This window comes from Eschrichtius robustus, chromosome 9 (genome assembly GCF_028021215.1).
Source record: "Eschrichtius robustus isolate mEscRob2 chromosome 9, mEscRob2.pri, whole genome shotgun sequence".
Taxonomy (NCBI): domain Eukaryota; kingdom Metazoa; phylum Chordata; class Mammalia; order Artiodactyla; family Eschrichtiidae; genus Eschrichtius; species Eschrichtius robustus.
The window spans coordinates 59,510,991-59,534,027 of record NC_090832.1 but is presented as its reverse complement, the minus strand read 5'-3'; the positions used below and the strand labels follow the sequence as shown (position 1 = coordinate 59,534,027).

Genomic DNA, 23,037 nt, shown 5'->3' with positions numbered 1-23,037 from the left:
CTCTAGTCACCAGAGCTATATGCTCTAGGGGTATGCCCTATGTGGGTTGTGTGGGTGCCCCTGGCCCAGTTGGCTGCCAGACCCTTCCTCCTGCACAGGCTGCCGGCCTGCTGGGGTGGCAGGGCCAGCTCCCTGTGTGGCTGGCTGCGAGGCCTGGGGGTTCCTTAGACTGTTGCTGACTAGCTGGTTAGGGTGGGTAAACCCCCAGTGCTAATAGGCTGGAGGGAAGACCCCAATATGGTGCTGACTAGCACCAGTGTCCTCATGGTAGAACAAGTTCCCAAAAATGGCAGTTGCCAGCACCTATGTCCCCAGGGGGGAGTCCTAGTTGCCTCCTGCATCTCTGGGAGGCTTTCCAAGATCAGTGAGTGGGCCTGAGCCAGGACCCTTTCAAATTAGTGCTTCTTCTCTGGGTCTCAAAGTGTGTGAGATTTTGTGTGTGTCCTTTAAGAGTGAGTTTCTGTTTCCTACCTTCTTCCAGCTCTCTTGTATGCAGGCCTTGCTGGCCTTCAAAGCCAGGCATTCTGAGGGCTTATCTTCCTGGTGTAGGACCCCTGGGCTGGAGAGCCCTGTGAGTGGCTTGGACCCCTTGATCCTTGGGGAAACCTCTGCAGTCTTGATGATTTTCCCACTTGTGGGTTGCCTATCTGGGGGTTTGGGTCTTGTCTATAGTGTATCTCCACCTCTCCTACCTATCTCATCGTGGTTCCTTTTTTTATATCTCTAGTTGTGGCAGATCTTTTCTGCCAGTCTTCGTGTTGTTCTCATTAATAGTTATTCTGTACATGGTTGTGATTTTGGTGTGCTGATGGGAGGAGGTGAGCTCAAGGTCTTCCTACTCTGCCATCTTGGCCATGCTTTGGAAAAGTTTTTTTTTTTTTTTAAATATGGATTTTGAAGTCCCAAAGAATGACGAAAGGAGCCAAGGCAGAGGAAAGAAAGTAACCAGGTGCCAAGATCATGGGAGGAAAGATCTGGCGGTTGGCAGATGACACTTAGGAGGAGATTTAGAGGGTGGTACTGAGGCATGGCATGGCTTTCCAAGAGTGTGGAAGTGGAGTTGACCTGATGCAATCCTGGAGAATACTGGAGAATGCTGTCCCCATATCCCTAGAAAGAGGGAAGTGATTGTTCTACAATAGAGAGATCCAGGGTCTAATCAAGGATCACGTATAGAGCAATGGAGAATAGAATGCCCAGAAATAACCATCATGTATATGATTTTGACAAAGATGCCAAGACCTCTCAATGGTGAAAGGACAGTCTCTGCAACAAATAGTGTTGGGCCAATTGGAGATCCACATACAAAAGAAATAAGTTGGACATTTACATTACACCATATACAAAAATTAACTCAAAAATGTATTAAAGACCTAAACATAAGATGCAAAACTATAAAATTCCTGGAGGAAAACAGGTGAAAATTTCTTCACTTTGGATTTGGCAATGATTTCCAAAAAGGACAGACAACAAAAGCAAAAATAGGCAAATGAGACTACATCAAACATAAAGACTGCTGTGCATCAAAGGACACAATCAGAAGATTGAAAAGATAATCTATAGAATGGGAGAAAATACTTGTAAATCACATATCTGATAAGGTGTTAATAAAACATATGAAGAATTATTACAACTTAACAACATTAGCCAAATAACCTGATTAAGAAATGAGGGAGAGGGAGGAGGAGGAGGGAGGTGGTGGCAGCGTGGCGGAGGAGCAGGAGCAGGAGGGGGATGGAGAGAAGTCTCCTGGGTGGCATGGTGCTCCTGCTCCTCCAGGTGCTGCCCAGCCCCCTGTCAGCCAGGGCTGAACCCCCGCAGAGTCTGTGAGCCACAACTACAGAGCCCACATGCCACAAATACTGAAGCCCGTGTGCCTAGAGCCTGTGCTCTGCAACAAGAGAAGCCACCGCCAAGAGAAGCCTGTTGCACCACAACAAAGAGTAGCCCCTGCTTGCCGCAATTAGAGAAAGCCCGCGTGCAGCAACGAAGACCCAACGTGGCCATAAATAAATAAATAAATTAAAAAAAAAAAAGAAATGAACGAAGGTCTTGAATGGACATTTCTCTAAAGGTGATACACAAATGGCTGATAAGCATATGATAAGACGCTCGACATCACTAATCTTTAGAGAAGTGCAAATCAAAACCAAAATGAGCTATTACCTTGTACACATTAAGATAGCTGCTATCAAAAAAAAGCAGAAAATAACAGCTGTTGGTGAGGATGTGGAGAAATTCAAACCCTTGCGTGCTGTTGCTGGGACTGTAAAATGGAGCCAACCACTATGAAAAACAGTATGGCGGTCCTTTGAAAAATTGAAAATAGAACTTCCGTACGACCTAGTAATCCAAATCCTAGGTTCATATCCAAAAAAAGTGAAAGCAGAGCCTCAAAGAGATATGTACAAACCCATGTTTATACCAGTATTATTCACAAAAGCAAAGAGGTGGAAGCAACCCAAATGTTGATCATGAGATGAATGGATAAACAATATATGGTTTATATACACAATGGAATATTATTCAGCCTTTAAAAGGAAGGAAATACTGTCACATGCGATAACACGGATGAACCTTGAGGACAATATGCTAAATAAAATAAACCAGTCACAAAAAGAAAAATACTTATGAGTCTACATATATGGGGTATGTAAAGTAGTCAAATTCATAGGAAAACAAAGTAGGATGGTGGTTATCAGTGGCTGTGGGGAGGGAATAGGAAGTTGTTGTTTAAAGGATATAGAGTTTAGTTCAGCAAGATGGAGAAGTTCTGGAAGATATGCATGCTATTTATTGCATAACAATGAGAATATATTATACTTAACGCTATTGAACAGTAGAATAAAACTTGATTATATAGTACATTTTATTTTATTTTCCAACAACAACCACAAAATTTAAAATGTAGACAAACAAAGAAACAAAAAACCCTCCAGTCTTTCTCTGGGCAATATGATCTTGGTACAGGGGCCCACCTTGTAATAAGAGTACCACCTTGAGTACTACAGTATCAGTTATAGTTCAGGAAGACCACATGAAGTTTTTCTTTTCTTAATTTTAAGAAAAATCTCCCCATTTAATAATGGAAAAGATGCATCTGTCTTTGAGATAGAATATTTAAAAAAAGTAATACCTGATTTTTTTTTTAGATTATGTAGTGGTAGAGAAAATGAAGAGATATTAGGGCGTCCAGGATGGGTTCAGATATCTGGATTAGCAAGTTGTAAAAAAAATTTAGTTATAAAACACTGTCAGTTACTTATGACATAAAGAAAAAAAGGAAGCTAATGAGACATGGATATTTTCATATCCTTAAAAACTTCATAATACAATTTCTTATGATTATCAAAATATCTTTAAAGCTATTTATTAAATAATATGCATATCTTCCAAAATGGAATTTCCTTGATTTATTTCATTGATTCAGTTAATAATATAGAGATTTTCTACTATGTACCCCTTGTAGTCCATATAGCACAGTCTAATACATCTTTAAAAAACATTTTTAAAAAGCTCATTCTTTTAAGTCAGAAAAGGAGTACATATTCATTGCAGAAAAATCAGAAAATTCAAACAAGCAAAAAGAAGACAATTAAAAAATGCCCACAGTGTCACTTTACCTGGTGAAAAACAGTGTTAATGCTTTGGTCTATTAGTTTCCTGACTCTTCTCTGTCATGTATATGGACAAATGTGATTTTATATAAAAATAGACTTTATGTACTTTTGTAATCTACTTTTTAAAAACTTAACAATAGAGTTGGCCCTCTGTATCTGGGGGCTCTACAGCCACAGATTTAAACAACCAAAGATCAAAAATATTTGAAAAAAAAATTCCAGAAAGTTACAAAAAGCAAAACTTGAATTTGCTGCACACTGTCAATGTCAATTATTTACATAGCACTTGCATTGTGTTAGGTATTATAAGTAACCTAGAGATTATTTAAAGTATACAGGGGGAGAGATATACCATGTTATTGGATTGGAAGAATCAACATTGTGAAAATGACTGTACTACCCAAAGCAATCTACAGATTCAGTGCAATCCCTATCAAACTACCAATGGCATTTTTCACAGAACTAGAACAAAAAATTTCACAATTTGTAGGGAAACACAAAAGACCCCAAATAGCCAAAGCAATCTTGAGAAAGAAAAACAGAGCTGGAGGACTCGGGCTCCCTGACTTCAGACTATTCTACAAAGCTACAGTAATCAAGGCAGTATGGTTCTGGCACAAAAACAGAAACATAGATCAATGGAACAGAATAGAAAGCCCAGAGATAAACCCACACACATATGCTCCCCTTATCTTTGATAAAGGAGGCAAGAATATACAATGGAGAAAAGACAGCTTCTTCAATAAGTGGCACTGGGAAAACTTGACAGTGACATGTAAAAGAATGAAATTAGGACACTTCCTAACACCATACACAAAAATAAACTCAAAATGGATTAAAGACCTAAATGTAAGGCCAGACACTATAAACCTCTTAGAGGAAAATATAGGCAGAACACTCTATGACATAAATCACAGCAAGATCGTTTTTGACCCACCTCCTAGAGAAATGGAAATAAAAACAAAAATAAACAAATGGGACCTAATGAAACTTCAAAGCTTTTGCACAGCAAAGGAAACCATAAACAAGATGAAAAGACAACCCGCAGAATGGGAGAAAATATTTGCCAACGAAGCAACTGACAAAGGATTAATCTCTAAAATATACAGGCAGCTCATGCAGCTCAATATCAAAAAAACAACCCAATCCAAAAATGAGCAGAAGACCGAAATAGATATTTCTCCAAAGAAGATATACAGATCGCCAACAAACACAGGAAAGGATGCTCAACATCACTAATTATTAGAGAAATGCACATCAAAACTACAATGAGGTATCACCTCACACCAGTCAGAATGGCCATTATCAAGAAATCTACAAACAAATGCTGGACAGGGTGTGGAGAAAAGGGAACCCTCTTGCACTGTTGGTGGGAATGTAAATTGATACAGTCAGTATGGAGGTTCCTTAAAAAACGAAAAATAGAACTACCATACGACCCAGCAATCCCACTACTGGGCATATACCCTGAGAAAACCATAATTCAAAAAGAGACATGTACCACAGTGTTCATTGCAGCACTGTTTACAATAGCCAGGACAGGGAAGCAACCTAAGTGTCCATCGACAGATGAATGGATAAAGAAGATGTGGCACATATATACAATGGAATATTACTCAGCTATAAAAAGAAATGAAATTGAGTTATTTGTAGTGAGGTGGATGGACCTAGAGTCTGTCATACGGAGTGAAGTAAGTCAGAAAGAGAAAAACAAATACTGTATGCTAACACATATATATGGAATCTAAAAAAAAAAAAAAAAAAAGGTTCAGAGGAACCTAGGGGCAGGACAGGAATAAAGACGCAGACATAGGAAAAGGGCTTGAGGACACGGGGAGCGGGAAGGGGAAGCTGGGACGAAGTGAGAGAGTAGCATGGACATATATACACTAACAAATGTAAAATAGATAGCTAGTGGGAAGCAGCTGCATAGCACAGGGAGATCAGCTCGGTGCTTTGTGACCACCTAGAGGGGTGGGATAGGGGGGGTGGGAGGGAGACGCAAGAGGGAGGGGATATGGGGATGTATGTGTACATATAGCTGACTCACTTTGTTATACAGCAGAAACTAATACAACATTGTAAAGCAATTATACTCCAGTAAAGATGTTTAAAAATAAATAAATAAATAAATAAATAAAGTATATGGGGGGATGGTCACAGTTGATATGCAAATACTACACCATTTTATATAAGGTACTTGTAACCAATCCCTCATGGACACCAAGGGACAATTGTATATTGCTGATATTTTTGAGTCCTAGCAGTTCTTTCAGCAGACGTTATGAGCCTTCTTTGCTAAGTAAGGGTAGATGGGCACTGGAATTGTGATATTCAGACATCTTAAATTGATCTTTGACCAAAATTCATTCACTGAGGACTTGTCTTTAGTGGTGTTTAATCTTATCAATTTCAAATGCTTCTGGCAAGAATGCATAAGGTCTTAGTGGTCCTATAGGATTCACTGTGTCTCATTTCTTTACTCTCTCTCTCTCTTTTTTTTTTTTGCTAAAGTCCTGATTTTCTGCCCCCAAATGTGCTCCTCCTGCATTTTTCCTTAGTAAATGGCATTTCTTTCAGTTACTCAGGTCAATATTTGGGGGTCATCCATAACTCCTGTCTTTCTCTCATGCTCCAGATCCAATCTGTAAACAAATTATGCCAGCTTTCCCATTTCTTTTCTATGCTAGAAAGCAGTTCATTAATTTGGGCTCTGCTATGAAAATTTCTGAGAAGTTGTAGCAGTTTTACTGCTCCACATAATCTCTGTATCTCATCAGATCACACTACACAATTTTGTTGGGAAAAGGATGATGGGAAAGACCAAAAGGGCCAGGCCAAAGGATAAAACCACCAAATAGCTTTACAGAGATGTCAGCTGAGCACACACGTAGGAGCATCAGGCAATGGACGTGACATTCCAAACGACATGTCATTTTCCCCCTCTATGCACTGAAAATGCTTGTTTTAATTGACAGAAGATAAAAGGTGAAAGAATACAATGCATAGTAACTCATGTTAAAGCTTATAGGTAAAAGACTGAATTCTTGTGTGAAATAAATGGCTTTCCACTTAATAAACTGGATTTGTTCCAAGGACGTCTTTTCATTGACGGAGCAGGTGCAGATGAAGTTTTGAGAAACTTGTGCAGCATTTTTAAAAATAAAACATTTAATTAACAAGCTTGAAAACCGTGGAGCACTTGAAGTGGGAATAAAACAATTGTTTTATATCAAACAGTACAAATCCAATTTGTGAATACAACTCTGTTGAAAAGCTTTAAAATATTAATAAATTGATGCGGGCTTTAAGAAAGAAGTTTTGATTTTCTTTCAAGGTTTTCCCTTGAGACAAGTTCTAAACCAGAAAAGATGTTCAAAAGAAAGCAAAAAAAGTATATTCTTTCTGAAGGTCCAAAAGCTAATTTAAAAGAAACAAGATGAAAAGGATTTAGAATATTTATAAGCACCAAGAAATATCAAATAATCAAATGCAAACATATCTCTAAATGTGGATTTCTTTTGTTAAGGTTGTTTGGAATTGCAGTTGCTGTCATGACTCTTTAATAACTTGTTTCTAGCATTTAAACACAACAGATTTGAAAAAATAATATAATATTAAAGATACGTGTTGTGTCCCAAGGGACTAAACCATAAGGAGATCTGTGAAAGTTATGTAATAAAAAGAACTTTGAGAAAGATACCATTTCAAGATAGGAAAACTTCAGTTAAAGGTTTAAAACTCCTTTACGCTAAATTTTCCATAGAGCAATTTTTTCTGATTCCAGCCTTTTCTGTCAAAGGCTCTGATAACACCATGAATTGTTGGTCATACCAGATTTTGCTCCGTGTCATGGTGTTTGCTGGACTCTCAGGTACTGGTTCTTTAATGACTCTGGTCAGGTTACCTGCCCTGCAGAGCAAGCTGGGTAAACCCTCGTGGTGATAGCCAGGCCTTGTGGCAGAGTGTCCAGAATTGACAGGCCAGCAGTATGTCTTTCCTTTAAAGCATCTCCTGTTGGAAAAACACAGCAAATAAAAATCACTAAACAGCTTCTGGGAAAGTCTGTCTGCACTGTGGGGACCTAATGAGATTAAAGAGAAACTTGATTCCTTTCTCCAGGCTCATTCCCCATAAGTGATACTGAAATTACCAGAAGAAAATAAAAGGTACATAAGATGATGTTTCCCAAGGCGCTCAACAGAAAAAGGCGGAATAGCGGTCACCATCTATAGAATCCTGGGTATTCAGTAGTCCACAAACCTGTTGAATAGCTCTTCTCACTCTTCATAATATCAAATAGGTTAAAAACAGATAGGTTGAATAAGAGATGATGTTCTGATGTTCCTTTTACAAAAACTAAGAATCTTGATTCCAAATGCTTAATTTTCCATGTCTTGAAATTATAATACTCGACTCAGTGTATTAATTTGTTTTTGTTTAGAAAAAGAAAACAACCATCAAAGAGGAAAAACAAAGCCATGAATAGAAAATAGAGGAACTAAACAGCTCAGCACATAGCACATTAAGCATTCTGTGCTAATAAATTATGTTACACCATGCTCACACTTAAGAAGTGCTTCATTTTCTCCACTGCATGCTGCTATTACTCCTCTAAATCAGTGCCTTATTAAGCTGCTCAGTTTCACTTCCCTTGTATTTCACATGGGGTTTAAATCTTTTGATCTTTCTGTAGCATTTTGCCTTCTGATTCCTGATCCTCTTCATTCAACCTGTTGGCTTAATTATTTAGCCTTCTTAGTTGTCACCCTCTTCTAGTCTCAGTCAGCCTTTCATCTTTTTAGGTGTCCTAAAACATCTTAATTCTTCTCACTAACCTTTCACTGAGTGGAACTTTTTATATATTAGCGGAAGCCACAGAGATTAAGGATAATTTTTACTTACCTGAAAAAAATCACAATATTTATCTTTTCTTTTGGTATGTCATTACCAGGTAATGCAATACAAATATCACGTCACAGTTTCACGTGTCATTGTTAAGTCTTTGCTAAGGATATTATCCACCATGTGGAAGAAGCATAGAGAATTTTAGAAATTTTGCAACTCTTAACCAGAAATTAAGAGAGAGACCTTATAAGGCAGTCTCCTTATGGACCCTCCATCAACAGGACTTATTTACTAATGTTTGAGGATGTGATGGAGGTCTACATGAGGCATCTGGCAGAACTTTCATCGCCAGGGTTGATTTGGCTGAACCTCTCCAGGCTATTAAAGGCGACAATATTCAAAGATACAAGAGAACAGCACTTTGGTCAAGCACAGATATATGTAAATACTGGAAAAGAATTGTAATAGAGGTAATAGAATATCGTAGTAAATATATATAAACTTGACAAATTATACTTAACCTAAGTCCCAGTTTCCGTACCTACAAAATGAGAAAGTTGATACTAATAGCTGTCTTATAAGGTTGTTGTGGGAATTAAATGAGTTGTTAAATATTAGTGAAATATTTAGATAAATGGAGCTTATTGTTAAATATTAAAATATTTACAAAATTCATCATCATGTCTTCTTAAACACAGTGGGCAGATAGAATCCTCCCTCTTTTTTTGTGGTTGAGTTATAATACGTAAATAACTGTGAAACCCTTAGGAACCTCTGAAATAGGTTGAGATATATACTCAAACTTTAAATGGCTCCAGATAACTGTGCTTGGTTGATTTTTTTGGTCTCCCTCAAGTTGTAGATGTCATTTTTGGTTGCTGTCAGTATTCTCTTACTGCTTCTGCTATGCTGCTGTATGTTGTATATCATTCATTCACTCTATAGACTAGTCCTGTCGAATAGCCACATTTGTAATTTAAAATTTTCTAGTAGTCAAGTTAAACAAAGTAAAAAGAAACAGGTGAAATTATCTCTAATGATTTATTTTATTTAACCCAATATGTAAAAAGTATTATCATTTCAACATGTAATTAATGTACAAATATTATAATGTATTTTATATTAGTTTTTTCATACCAAATCTTTGAAATCTGATGTGTATTTTACTCTTATAGCACATCTCAATTCCAGTGCTAAATTTTTATTAGATACTTTTTCTTTACTTAGATTTCATAAACTTCATAGTTAAAAAATAGATTCACATAGCCAAATACATTTAAAAGTTTCCCAATGAGCAAATTATCAGTTTTTAATTAAAATAATTAAAATTAAATAAAATTGCACTAGGCACATTTCAGGTGCTCAGTAGCCATATGTAGTTGTGACTGTCACATTGGTCAACACTGCTTAAGATGCTTATGGAGCCCCTACTATGGTGTATAAAAGGCATTAGACTAGAGACAGGGCTATAAAACATGGTGCCCCTGCCTACCTCAATGTAAATCAACTCTACTCCAATAAAAAAAAAAGGAATAAGGGAGTTGAGAGGAGTACAAAATACAGCAAATGGTCTGAGAGTAGTAGTTCTTTGCCTCTTCCTATAGAGTATTGTGACTTTATGGCTGAAAGGACTTTTTGGATTCTTTTTGACTTAGTATCCATGACCAAGGTGACTGAGGTTCCTGACAATCTGACTTCTCGATAGTGAGGTATTGTTTTATATTTGTGTGTGTCACATATACAGGGCTGTGCATGATGGTTATAATTAATATACTTTTCATGTTCAAATAAAGCATTTTCTATTTAAACTGTGGCTTTAAACAAATAGTCCAGTATTTCCCAATGTGCAGATTTTCTAATGTCAAAATGTATATGTTTGCCAGTTAGTCAAGCTCCCTATCTATATTGTTGTTAACTTCAGAGTCCTATTTCATTTCATCCCTTCAAATAACTAGCTTTTCTCATTATTTTCTGCTATTGAACCCACTGTTGCACAGAAAAGTTGATTTGTTAATTAGTTTAATCGCCTCTTCTCATAATGGCGGGGTAAGATTGGCGGAGGAAGCTTGTTATCAATCCGTGCTACTGGTAAGCAGTAATTATAGATAATGATGCTTTTGTCTTGTCGAATTCTGAGGATTGTCTTGGACTCCTCCTCACTGAATTAGCAAATGGACGGTCATGTTGAATTCTCCTCTGGTTTCTTCCCCTAACTCATCCCTGACTCTCCCCCAATGAAACACAATTGCAGCTTGTTAGGTGGAAGCTCATTTGAAGTCTCAATTTTCTTGAGTATTTAGCTCTCATAGGGAAGTGCCAGGTGCTCAGTCGTGGCCACCGCACTTGCCTTTGGCTCAAGGTTCTGACTCAACCGGCATCCTACAAGTCTTTGATTTTCCTTTTGCTTGAAGAGGCAGCGGTTGTCTTGACAGCGGAGCTAAAGCTCTGACCTTGTACTTTGATGCACATTGTGGTACAATCTAATAATCAAAGTCATTTGTCAAGAAACGGAGTGTTCACACTTTTCTATGAAGAGATTGGAATAAACAGCAGATTTTTTGTGGATATGAGCCAGAAAAGGCAGCCACCGTCACTTTTGAAATGTGTCTGGAGTGCAGAGCCCAGAGTAGGTCTTAACCAAGACCATATCTTTATATTAGTGCTTCTCAACCAGGGACAGTTTTGACTCCCAAGGGATATTTGGCAATGCCTGGTGATATTTGTGATTTTCATGACTGGAGAGGGAAGGTGCTACTGGCATTTAGTAGGTAGAGGTCAGGGGTGCTGCTAAACATCCTGCAGTGTGTAGGACAATCCTTCACAATAAAGAATTATCTGGCCCCAAATGTTGATAGTGCCATGGTTGAGAAACCCTACTTCATATGATTATGAAGGGACCACTGTGGCATATTTAATCTTCTCCCTCCTCAACAGTTATTTATATGGTTTGGAGAATAGTTGATTCAGTAGAAAAATTGGTATTGCAAAGAGAATGGATTTTCCATGCCCTGCTATGGGGACTCTTTATGGATAAAAAATAAGGAGTAAAAATGTAAAACAACCCGTCTTCCTATAATTAAAGTAGAAACTCATTTATTGCCTAGTGTTGCAGAAGTGTAATGGAACTAATATGCTAAACTCTGACATGCTTCAGAATCACCAACAAATTCCTTAATAGATCTGCGTTCTTCACCAGCAGGGAGAAATTACATGGTCCATGAATGTTGTAACTAGGTATATTTTGACCAAAGGCTGCTTACATCTTTTACTTCTTGAGATTAGATTACATCTGGGGAAAATCCTAATGTTTTGTGTGACACCAAACTCAGTCTAATTCTGAGCAACTTGGAGAAGTTCAGATACGAATTTATCTCATGATAATAATGAGTTTGTCTGAATAGACCCAATTTCTAGCGGTCTCTTGGACTGAGGTGGATCTGGAGCTGTGTGCTAGGATCTCTTTGGAACTGACAGTTACTATCCAATATATTCTGCTGACCAGTGCCATAAACACCAACTTCTTGGCACTTACCTGTCATGTGCAAATGGGATGACGTAAATAAAAATATTATATATCTTCGTAGATCAACTTAAGAGAACAATGATAACTCCACAAAGAAGACATTTCTAACAATTTGAGTCTTTCTCTTGAGAGATGGAACATTTGATTTCTCTCACTGAAAATTTTCTGGCAGTGGCTATATGATCACATGTGGGTATTATTATTGCACTGAGTTGAAAATTGTAGTACATGATTTCTGAAGTCCTTTATAACCCTGAGGTTCTCTGATTCAATGGTTCTGTGAGTTTATCCTTAAGAACTTACAACTGTGCTGCCTCTCAATTCCCAACTCCCCATTCTTCTACATACAGTTCTTCCTAATTTGGTCTCATCTATTGCTGTTTCCATAATCCACCAAATGAAACCTCTGCTAATATCTTTTCTGTCCCTTGCACATGCCGTGCTCTTTCAGTCTCTCACTCAGAATGTCAGTCTCCTACTTGGAATGTCTTCTGCTCTTCCTTCAAAGCTTAGCTCAAATACTACCTTTCATGAAACTCTTTCCTATTGTTCTAGCTTAAATTTATTATTTTCTTATTTCTCCTACATTTGCAATTTGGATTCTAGAATATGGGGAAATATATCAATGTTTTCATAAAACTAGATGTATCAGCAGTTTCTACTGTAACTTCTGTAGAAACTGTTGGTATATCTAGTTTCTACTGTAACTTCTGTGGTTTCTATGTTTACTTCTTAGGAAGGAATTCCTCACCTTTTCACAGGGAATGACGATGAGACTATTTAGCACTTGACTGTATGTTGTCTTTTATAAATTCTTGACTCTAGCTAGTCTCTAAGTTTCCAGAGCCTATGTTTGCTTTGGTTCTCCTTTTGTGCCTTTTACAGTGCTGCGGTCATAGTAAGCAGGTAATAAATGACTACTAAATTAAATGAAAGACAGTGGAACTAGGTGACCTGGTAAGCATGATTGGCCAGTGATTCCACAGAATAGGGTTTTCTGCTAGAATAACACATGCCAGCGTGCTTTTGAGATGTTCTGTTCCGTTGTATGGGTAATTTGGGAGAAGATTATGTTTTAGTTCTCATTTTCATTGTCTTTTAAGAGCAGAATGGGAACAGTAGAGAAGGAAGAATAGAAATGGTTTAGGAAGAAAAGAACAGGGCTGTCAATCTTTTCTGAATCATAGCAACTTTTCCCCCCTTTTCTTTCTAAGAAATGAATGGCAATCTCAAAATACCAGCCTCTACCTCATTTTTCCTGCCTCTGCCTTTTGATATTCTCAGAGCTAGGGCCACTGATGCCTCTCAGTTTTGTGCTGAGTCTTAACCACGTGAGCCTGTTCTTCCAGAGACAAGGAATGTCTATCAACAATGTGGCCGTGCCATTGTGTGCACCTTCCTGGCTTTTGGATTTAGTGACTACTTTGCTGATCATCTTTATGACTTGGCATCCTAACCATGAGCTTTGAGTGCCAATTTTGCCTTGTAGATAAAGTTCTCTCCTACCCAGTGTTGGTCATGATTTCTGATGAGTACCATGGTTTCCCTTGTAGAATTGTAACTCAGCCCTAAAGCTTAGCCTGGTGACAGGGACCCTGTTGTTCTTTACCTTGTCCTTTTGGCATTGGTTGTCTTTCAGGCTTGGAGATTTCCTTTGTATCTGACCTAATTATTGTTGTCTAGTGTACAGGGAGAGTCACTTGAGGTCAGTTCTGCATTTCCCTTTTCACAAATGTTACCTGGGGTCTAGATCTCCTTCTGCCTCTCACAGTTAGACATAGTGTTTCACTGGCCTCTTTAGCAGCTAAGTCAGTTTCCCTGAGTGCCTGAATCTGGTGCATAAATTTCGAGTTATGTCTGTGGTTTTTTTCCCCTAACTCTGGTAACTCAATTATTTGCACACAGCACCTGGCTTGCATTGTGCTTTGAATCACTTACTAAAATAAGGGGGAATTGTTTTAGTCTGTGTTATCCAAGATTTCATGGGATGTTAATAGATGTTATTTGACAAAAATGTTTCCATGGTCAAATACTTTTGGGAAACACTGAGTTAAACATAGTTAAATAGAATTCTTAACTGAAATATGATTTTCTAAGTGGAAGGAGTAGCAGCATTTTCCAGTTTTTTTAACCATGGAGCCATTTCTTTCAGGAACATCTCTTAACAGCTCAGGGAATACTAATGATCCTTATAACACCCATTTCAGTTTGGACTGTTCCTTTAAAGAATAATCATAAATTTGGTGGTGGGATGAATTGGGAGATTGGGATTGATATATATATACACTAATATGTATAAAATAGATAACTAATAAGAACCTCCTGTATAAAAAAATAAATAAACTAAAATTCAAATATTCAAAAAAAAGAATAATCTTAAATTTGGGCAATAGCATTATACCATATTAGATCATATTAGGTTTTATAGGCAGAGAGTAAAGCTGGTTCTGTGTAAATACAATGGCAATCAAGAACAAATTATAATTCCCTATCAAATTACCCATGACATTTTCCACAGAACTAGAATAAATAATCCTAAAATTTATATGGAATCATAAAAGACCCAGAATTGCCAAAGCAATCCTGAGGAAAAAGAACAAAGTAGGAGGCATAACCCTCCTAGACTTCAGACAATAATACAAAGTTACAGTAATCAAAATGGTGTGGTATTGGCACAGAAACAGACATATGGATGAATGGAATAGAATAGAGAGCCCAGAAATAAACCCATACATCTGCAGTCAATTAATCTTCGACAAAGGAGGCAAGAATATACAATGGGAAAAAGTCTTTTCAGCAAGGGTTGTTGGGAAAGTTGGACAGCCACATGTAAATCAGTGAAGTCAGAACAAACCCTCACACCATACACAAAAATAAACTCACAATGGCTTAAAGACTTAAACATAAGACATGACACCATAAAACTCCTAGAAGAGAACCTGGGCAAAACATTCTCTGACATAAATTGTACCAATGTTTTCTTAGGTCAGTCTCCCAAGGCAATAGAAATAAAAGCAAAAATAAACAAGTGGAACCTAATGAAACTTACAAGCTTTTGCACAGTAAAGGAAACCATAAACAGAACAAAAAGACAACGACGGAATGGGAGAAAATATTTGCAAATGCTGCGACTGACAAGGGCTTAATCTCCAAAATATACAAACAGCTCATACAACTCAACAACAACAAAAAACAACCCAATTGAAAAATGGGCAGAAAAATAGACATTTCTTCAAAGAAGACATGCAGGTGGCCAATAGGCACATGAAAAGATGCTCAATATTGCTGCTTATTAGAGAAATGCAAATCAAAATTACAATGAGGTACCACCTCACACCAGTCAGAATGGTCATCATTAAAAAGTCTACAAATAACAAATGCTGGAGAGGGTGTGGAGAAAAGGGAACCCTCCTACACTGCTGGTGGGAATGTAAGTTGGTGCAGCCACTATGGAAAACAGTATGCAGCTTCCTCAAAAAGCTAAAAGAGTTGCCATATGATCCAGCAATCCTACTCCTGGGTGTATATACAGACAAAACTATAATTCAAAAAGATACATGCACCTTTATGTTCATAGCAGCACTATTCACAATAGCCAAGACATGGAAACAACCTAAATGTCCATCAACAGATGAATGGATAAAGATGTGATACATATATACAGTGGAATACTACTCCTTCATAAAAAGAACAAAATAATGCCATTTGCAGCAACATGGATGGAACTAGAGATTAGCATTCTAAGTGAAGTAAGGCAGAAAGAGAAAGACAGATACCATACGATATCACTTATATGTGGAATCTAAAATATAACACAAATGAACTTATCTATGAAACAGAAAGAGACTTACAGACATAGAGAACAGATCTGTGGTGGCCAAGAGGGAGGTGGGGTGGGGGAGGGATGGAGTGGGAGTTTGGGGTTAGCAGATGCAAACTTCTATATATAAAATAGATAAACAACAAGGTCCTGCTGTATAGCACAGGGAACTGTATGAAATATCCTATGATAAACCATAATGGAAAAGAATATAAAAAAAGAATGTTTATGTATGTATAACCAAATCATTTTGCTGGAATTTACACAGCATTGTAAATCAAATATACTTCAATAAAAATTAATTAAAAATGAATAAATCACAATTAAGCTTGTTCTATGAAAATAACCTCTGTTAAACAATATACATATTTGTACTTTAATAATCTATACTTAAGCTAAGTATAAGAATCGATTTCATCATAGCAAAAATGCAAGGAAAAAATCTCTAAGTCAGCTAATGTCTTAAAAATATTAAGACCAGAAACTCTTTCTGTTTTTGATCCTTTTGTTCCTCTGACATAGGAATGAAAGCCCCCAATACTATTTCTCTCTTAGAAGGTCCTAAAACTAATCAGGGGTGCTTCCTGATGGAAGTGATTTTAGTACCCTAAATATCCATCTTTAATCTTTTAATTTAACATTCATTCAGCACTTTTTTTTTTTGGAGATGTCTGCTCTGTACCAGCCCCTCTTGCTTCTGTTCGAGCTCTGATAAGTTTGCCATTAACCTAGATTTTTTTTTTTTGTCTCTTTCCTCTTGAGAAAGGGACAATACATGTATTTTTTTTTCTTTATGAATCTTTACTAGATAGGTGAAAATTATAAAACAACTAATATTTACTGATAGTTCGGGACAGTGGTTTTCCATGGCTAATGATTACCATGGACAAGTTATGTGTCAGAAAAGAATATTAGGACAATTACATTTAACTAAGTGAAATATGTATCATCTGTTTTTTCCAAAAACTGTGCTTGCTGGGTGGGGCACAGAGATGAACAGAGACAAGGAGAAGTAATTCCCTCTCCCCATCTATTGAAGAAATCTGTAGCCAAGTGGGAAGACCTTCCTTCTCAGAATTAAAAGAGGAGATATCAATCACAAAGGCTGGAAAACAAAATACATCAATCGGTTGTAATTTAAAAGAGTTGTCTTTCGTGTCTTTATGTGACCCATATGGCAGAAACAATGCACATAGGAAGAAGAGATTGATGACAATCTGCGTAGATTAAACATTGTATTTCAAAGGTGGAAATCAGTCCTTGTGTATAATATATTCTGTATGTTTGTTTGAGGGCAGAATTGTTCACAAATATGCAAAAGATTGTGCTTGGGTAAGGTGAATAAAATAAAAAGATGATAGGACATTAAACCCTTTTCACGTTTATGGTCAAGTTAGAGGTCTGAGGAAATTACAAGAGAGCCCAGCATTAAGCTTTCCAAGTCATGTGTCTCCCTCCTCTAGCAGGACGGAGATGATGAAGAGCTCGCGCCACACTCCTAAAGAAGCTTCCTGAAGCTCAGGAAGGTGCTCAGTCAGTGAAAGGCTTGGCCCCCACCTCTCAGGGTCAGAATTTCAGTGAGCTATTTACACTCTACCCTGTGACAAAACACGTACTTTGTCTTAACACGATGATTTGACACAGTTTTTTTTTGATGAGCAACTCTAACGTCATGCATTTTTTTTCCCTTTTGTGTAGAGCCCTTCCGTTAAGCCTTTGAGTTTTCTGTGTAAAGGGGCTTTGGAAGCAGACAACGTGAATTCCATCCCTAGCTCCACTGCTCTCTGGCCATGGGACCTTGGGCAAGCCACTTAATTTCTTTGAGCCTCAGTTTCCTCATCTGTAGAACTTAGATAACAATACTTTCCCTACTTATTTCATAGGATTGTGTAAGGATCAGGGATACAATATGTAAAAAAGTGCTTTGTGAACACATTTGAAGTACAATTATGACGTTAGAACTGGAGAAATTATATAGAATTCCTCCATCATATGTCTCCTAAGGATCTCTTTTCTCTGTCTCTCCAGCCCCTACTTTAGTCAAGCCCTCATCATTTCTACCCTGGACTGACTATTAAACTAAACTCTCAATTGCTTATTTTGTTTTCAGTTTGGTTTCACTTAAATCTATTTTTTAAACTACTACCAGAGTGATCTAAAACGTAGATCTCATCATCTACTTGTCTGTAGGGCCCCCAGTGACTCTCCAGTGCCTGAAGCGTAAAACTGAAACTTCTCAGCCTGGTGGACCAAGGTCTTTGTCATTCTTTTCAACTTTATTTCTATTCACTGCCCCCAGTGCTCTTTTCTGCTCCAGCCATACATAACTTCTTGCAGCCATGTGTAGCTACCCGTACCTTTCTGTCTTTGCATGTGCTGTCCCTCTGACTGGATGTCCTTCACCCATCCTACATGTAACTGTTGGGTTCTGACTTACCCCCCAGGTCTCAGCTCAAGGTATATCTTCTGGAGGTTTCCCTTGTCCTTCGTCTCCTCCAGGAAGAGCTGAGTGATGCTACACTTAACCTGTCACACCACATAGTAATAACACTGTATTCATGGGAATAATGATAGTACCTGCTTCATAAGATGACTGTGCATTAACATTTGTGATCCTGTCTGTAAATATTTGCCATTATTATTAAGAATTATGGCTATCATTTTGGAGGGAGAGGAATGATACAGATATACTGGAATCCCATTCAGAAACCTCTTTCATTGCATTTGGAGAAGGCTTCTGGAATTTGGTTTTTATCAGAAGTCCGTTGCCAGTGACAATGGCACTATATTAGTGAAGCACACACTATATATACCAATGGAAGTTAATGCTCAACTCAAGTAATAACATATATTTAGTTACATCTATTATTGTATTTCTTGTCACAATAATAGAAATACTTCCCCTCATGTTACTTTTTCTTTTTTCGTTTTTTCCCCTTCTCTTTTAGATGTCAATATACAAGTCTGTTTTAATTCTCCTGGGTCTAGTGGGAGGCTTGTTTGTTTCACGGTCCACACCACTGGAAATGTCAGAAGACAGAAAAAAAAAAAAACCAGAAAGAAGAGAGGGAGGCAGCAGATTTCGTAGGTAATTACTACTTTTGTGATGCTGTGTGGCTAAGTGGTACATCTATTGCTGTTTCCCCTGAACTCCCCTACTTGGATCCACGGGGAGTTATTGTTGTTTGCAGGGAGCTACTAGACTGACCACTTCTTAGTTCTTTCTTCTTTACAAAATACAAGAAGATGGTGAGAATGATACTCAGGTGTGGATGCTCTCAATACAGTGAGAAAAAATGAAGTCGACTATAATGAAAACAGATGTGAATATTTTTCAGTTTTGTTTTATGAGAAAATACAGGTAATACATCAATGAATCAAATAGATTACATATTTTAAATCATTACTAATAGATAGCAATGTTATTATTTATTAAAATTATATTCTTAGAATTGAAATCATAATCATAGAACCCCTGGTATATGAACTTTAAAATATTAAGTTTTATAGTAATGAATAGAGAGCTTGCCAGGGAAACTACATTTCAATCTTCTCCCAACTTTGTATTTTTAATGAAGGGAGCACTGATTGTCAGTGTCTATTTACATGTCTTACCGTCAAATGTACTTATGCAGGCAACAAGGATTGTCTTTCTGATTTCTGAATACTTGGTTCCGATCACTCTGCTGGACACAATGCGTTTATTGTACTGATGATTGTAAATGGCAACATTTTTCATTTTTTCTAATGTTTTTGATAAGATTTCTAATGACAATTTTTATTTTTACCTCCCCTTAACAGAGTGGAGGATATCTCTTCGTTATTGTTTAAGTTGATGTGCTGAAAATTGTCACTACCTATTCTTGAAAAAAATTTATTTATTTCATTACTTTCATTAACCTAGGCAAAACCAATCTAGCCTTTTCTTTAAACTATTGTGTATTTCACTCCAAATATCACTTTTAGGCTTAACTGGAAATCTTGTCTCATTAGTCTTATATAAAGCCATGTAATTGTAGTTCCTGGCCCACAGGCATTACTATATATTGGTAGCATTAAATCATAAAAGTTTTCTTCAATTGAATGACGTAAATGGAACCTGCTTGAAAAAATAAGGGCTTTAAAATAAATCTTTAGTGCTTGAATATTACTGCTGAATAACTTCAAAAGTAGCTGGATTGTGGTGATTTATATATATGTATAAACATCAAATTGTATGGCTTAAATATATGCAATTTAAATTTGTCAATTATACCTCAGTAAAGCTGGGAAAATATGTAATTTAAAAAAGGATCATATACACGATACTCAGAGTATGTACAGACATATAGGAGTAGGCTGGCAAAGAGAAAAAAAAAAAGGCTTTCCTCTTTGAACTGAAACATTTATGCTGAGAATATATTGAAATTATGCTGCAGTGTGTTTTGTATATATCAGTCTACACTAGTGGACACTAGAAAGCAGATGACTTTCTTAGAGACATTTGCTTTTGGGCAGAGCTTCTCAGTGGATAGGAATATAGTGATTTTTAGTTTCTTTCCATATCACAGATTTTGACTTAAGATCATATTCCTTAGAAAAACTTAGAAAAATTTTAGAAGAACTCCCCAAATCCCTTTTAAACCTCTCTGAAAGGATAATATAGTTACATTATTCCCTCTTAGGTGTCTGCAGGCAGCTTATTTTATGGGAATAATTGTGTTTGGGAGTAGATTCTTATTTTAATCAGGCTATTTTCTTAACCTCAGATTAAAAAAAACCTTTAAAATGAGCATTATACTATTTATAGCAATGCTATATTTTGTTTGAAAAACTGAAAAGTTATACAAATATAAAATAATAAAAAAATTGTCATCATAGAAAATTTCAAACATGTACAAAAAAGTGGACAAAATAGTATACTGAAGCCCCAGGCCTCCATTTCCTAGCTTCAACAATGACAAATTCATGGCCAATCTTATTTCAGCTCTTTAAGTCATTTTGAGAAAAGGGTGTCTTTTCTGCTATCCATTCTTTCTTCACTTGTTTAGCAGTCACAATTTAACAGTGATTTAAAAAAAATGTACTTTGTATATACAATGGAATATTGCTCAGCCATAAAAAGGAATGAAATTGGGTCATTTGTAGAGACGTGTATGGACCTAGAGACTGTCATACAGAGTGAAGTAAGTCAGAAAGAGAAAAACAAATATTGTATATTAATGCGCATATGTGGAATCTAGAAAAATGGTACAGATGAACCATTTTTTCTGCAAGGCAGAAATAGAGACACAGACGTAGAGAACAAATGTATGGATACCAAGGGGGGGAAGCGGGGGGAGGGAGTGGTGGTGGTGGGAGGAATTGGGAGATTGGGATTGACATATATACACTAATATGTATAAAATAGATAACTAATAAGAACCTGCTGTATAAAATTCCAAAAAAAATGTACTTGGTGAGGCAGCAATAGAGAATATTTTAGGAACTTTCTCTGTCCTTCTTGTCCTCAGTTATTTCAGGTGACAATTCAGTTTTCTTGTAAAGCTATGGTTCAGCTGGAGGGGTGTGGCCAAAACCTTTCTTGTGGCTCTTTTGGTTGTCCTTTGCCTTGATGATGTCCAGCGGCTGATATCCAGCTGTTTTTCCAAAGGGCATGATTTAGGTCTTTAGGTGACACTGAGCTAAGATACAGCCTTACAAAAGTCTTGGCTGTCCTTTCCCTAGTGCCTGTCTTTGCGCAGAGAGTGAAGACTGGTACCCATGGGGCAAGTTTGACCCTCAGAAACAAATGTACTGCCCTTCCAGGAGGAAGCATAGGAGCATTTTGCATCAATCCTCTTTCCAACTTTTTGACGAAAATAATGAACAGTTGAGGGCTTTGCTCTTAAGGAGACACTTCCTTCCTAAGTACTGTCTCTTTGTGTCTTTACTGTCTCCGTTGTGTGTGCACAATGGAGAGAATAGCTCAGGAGACCCTTTGCCTAGCCTATTATGCTGTTATTCCATCTGTCTGTGGAAAACCAGAAAAAAAAAAAACCAACAAAAAAAACTGTGTTAGGTCTTGCCTTATGGCAAATTCTGATCCACAGTTGCTGTTTTCCCACACTTACTTAAGCTTCTTTGCACATCTACTGGCACAAAGGCCTGAGGGCTTCCTTCTAAATGTGAGATACTTTTATACATCCGGGCCCTCTGGCCTTGCCTCTGGCAGATGCAAACAAACAAAAGGCTGCTTGGAGCTGACTTCCAACAGTAGAAACTGGTTCCTGGCCAGAACAAGAGAAGCCATATTAGAACTGCAAGTGTGTGCAGCTACTCATCTGGAGATTGGCAACATTTTGTAAATTTGGGGGTAATATATCTATTTTTATGTAATCTTTTGAAATGAATTAGCAATAAAGAAAGAGCCTCATTGGGGAAAATGACTAATTTTTATGAAAGCCTATTTAAAAATGTAATGTGATTTGAAAATTGATGAACAGTTCCAATAAATTTGGAGGAGGTACTGCATATTATCATGGTACTTACAGAATGCAAAAAAATACAGGTTAATGTATTACAAACAATGCTTTATTTTAAGTTACACCGAGTCTAATTTTGGCTTCCACTGATGTAGTGTTGTAATCATCTTACCTCATGTATCAATGACCAGATTGTGCCTGGAGAATAACTTCATGGACAATTGAAATTTTAGGAAAAATGGAATATGCATATGGCTCTGGGTTATCCATGGCTTCTATTTCTTTTGGCTATCCACCTTCCACCCAGACATAGGATGGGCAGTCAGCTTCTAGTTTGAAGCTTGATAAAGAATAGAAGAAAATTGAAATCAATGGTTATATTTGAAACTTTTGGGAAATTGAGTTTGAAAAATTTATCTGTTTTTAGAATAAATAAGAAACCAAATCATGTAAGAATGTTCCCTTCCCCCATGGCTAATAGTTGTGAAATGTATCTCTTTCTACAACTCCACATTTTTAAGATACTAACCCTTTATTAAGGGGAATGAGAAAACTGAGAATTTCATTATACAAAGTGCATTAACTGAACATTTTGAATAGAGGAAATCAGTAGCTGTGGTTGAGAATTTCTAGACTTTGAAGAGAAATAGGATAGAGTAGAATGGTATAATTAGGTAAATCTTTTTCTCTATTCATGCCTGTATTCTTTCAGTTCACAAAGCTTCTCTCAAAGTTAGAGGCATTTCCATTAAGAAGATCGGATTTTCCATCCGAAAGATGAGA

The 23,037-nt window shown here is 37.1% G+C and overlaps 1 long non-coding RNA gene across 2 annotated transcripts in view; it reads left to right on the top strand.

Moving 5' to 3' along the window:
- The window catches only part of LOC137769407 (uncharacterized), a 280,962-nt gene that overhangs the window by 13,777 nt on the left and 244,148 nt on the right, over positions 1 to 23,037 (top strand). Inside the window, exon 1 of one of the 2 annotated variants that reach the window (XR_011074964.1) lies at positions 18,786 to 18,899. The exons of the other annotated variant lie outside the window; for it this stretch is intronic. This is a non-coding gene — a long non-coding RNA (uncharacterized lncRNA). Of the gene's footprint in view, positions 1 to 18,785; positions 18,900 to 23,037 lie in introns of those variants that run through there. 2 annotated transcript variants of the gene reach the window in all.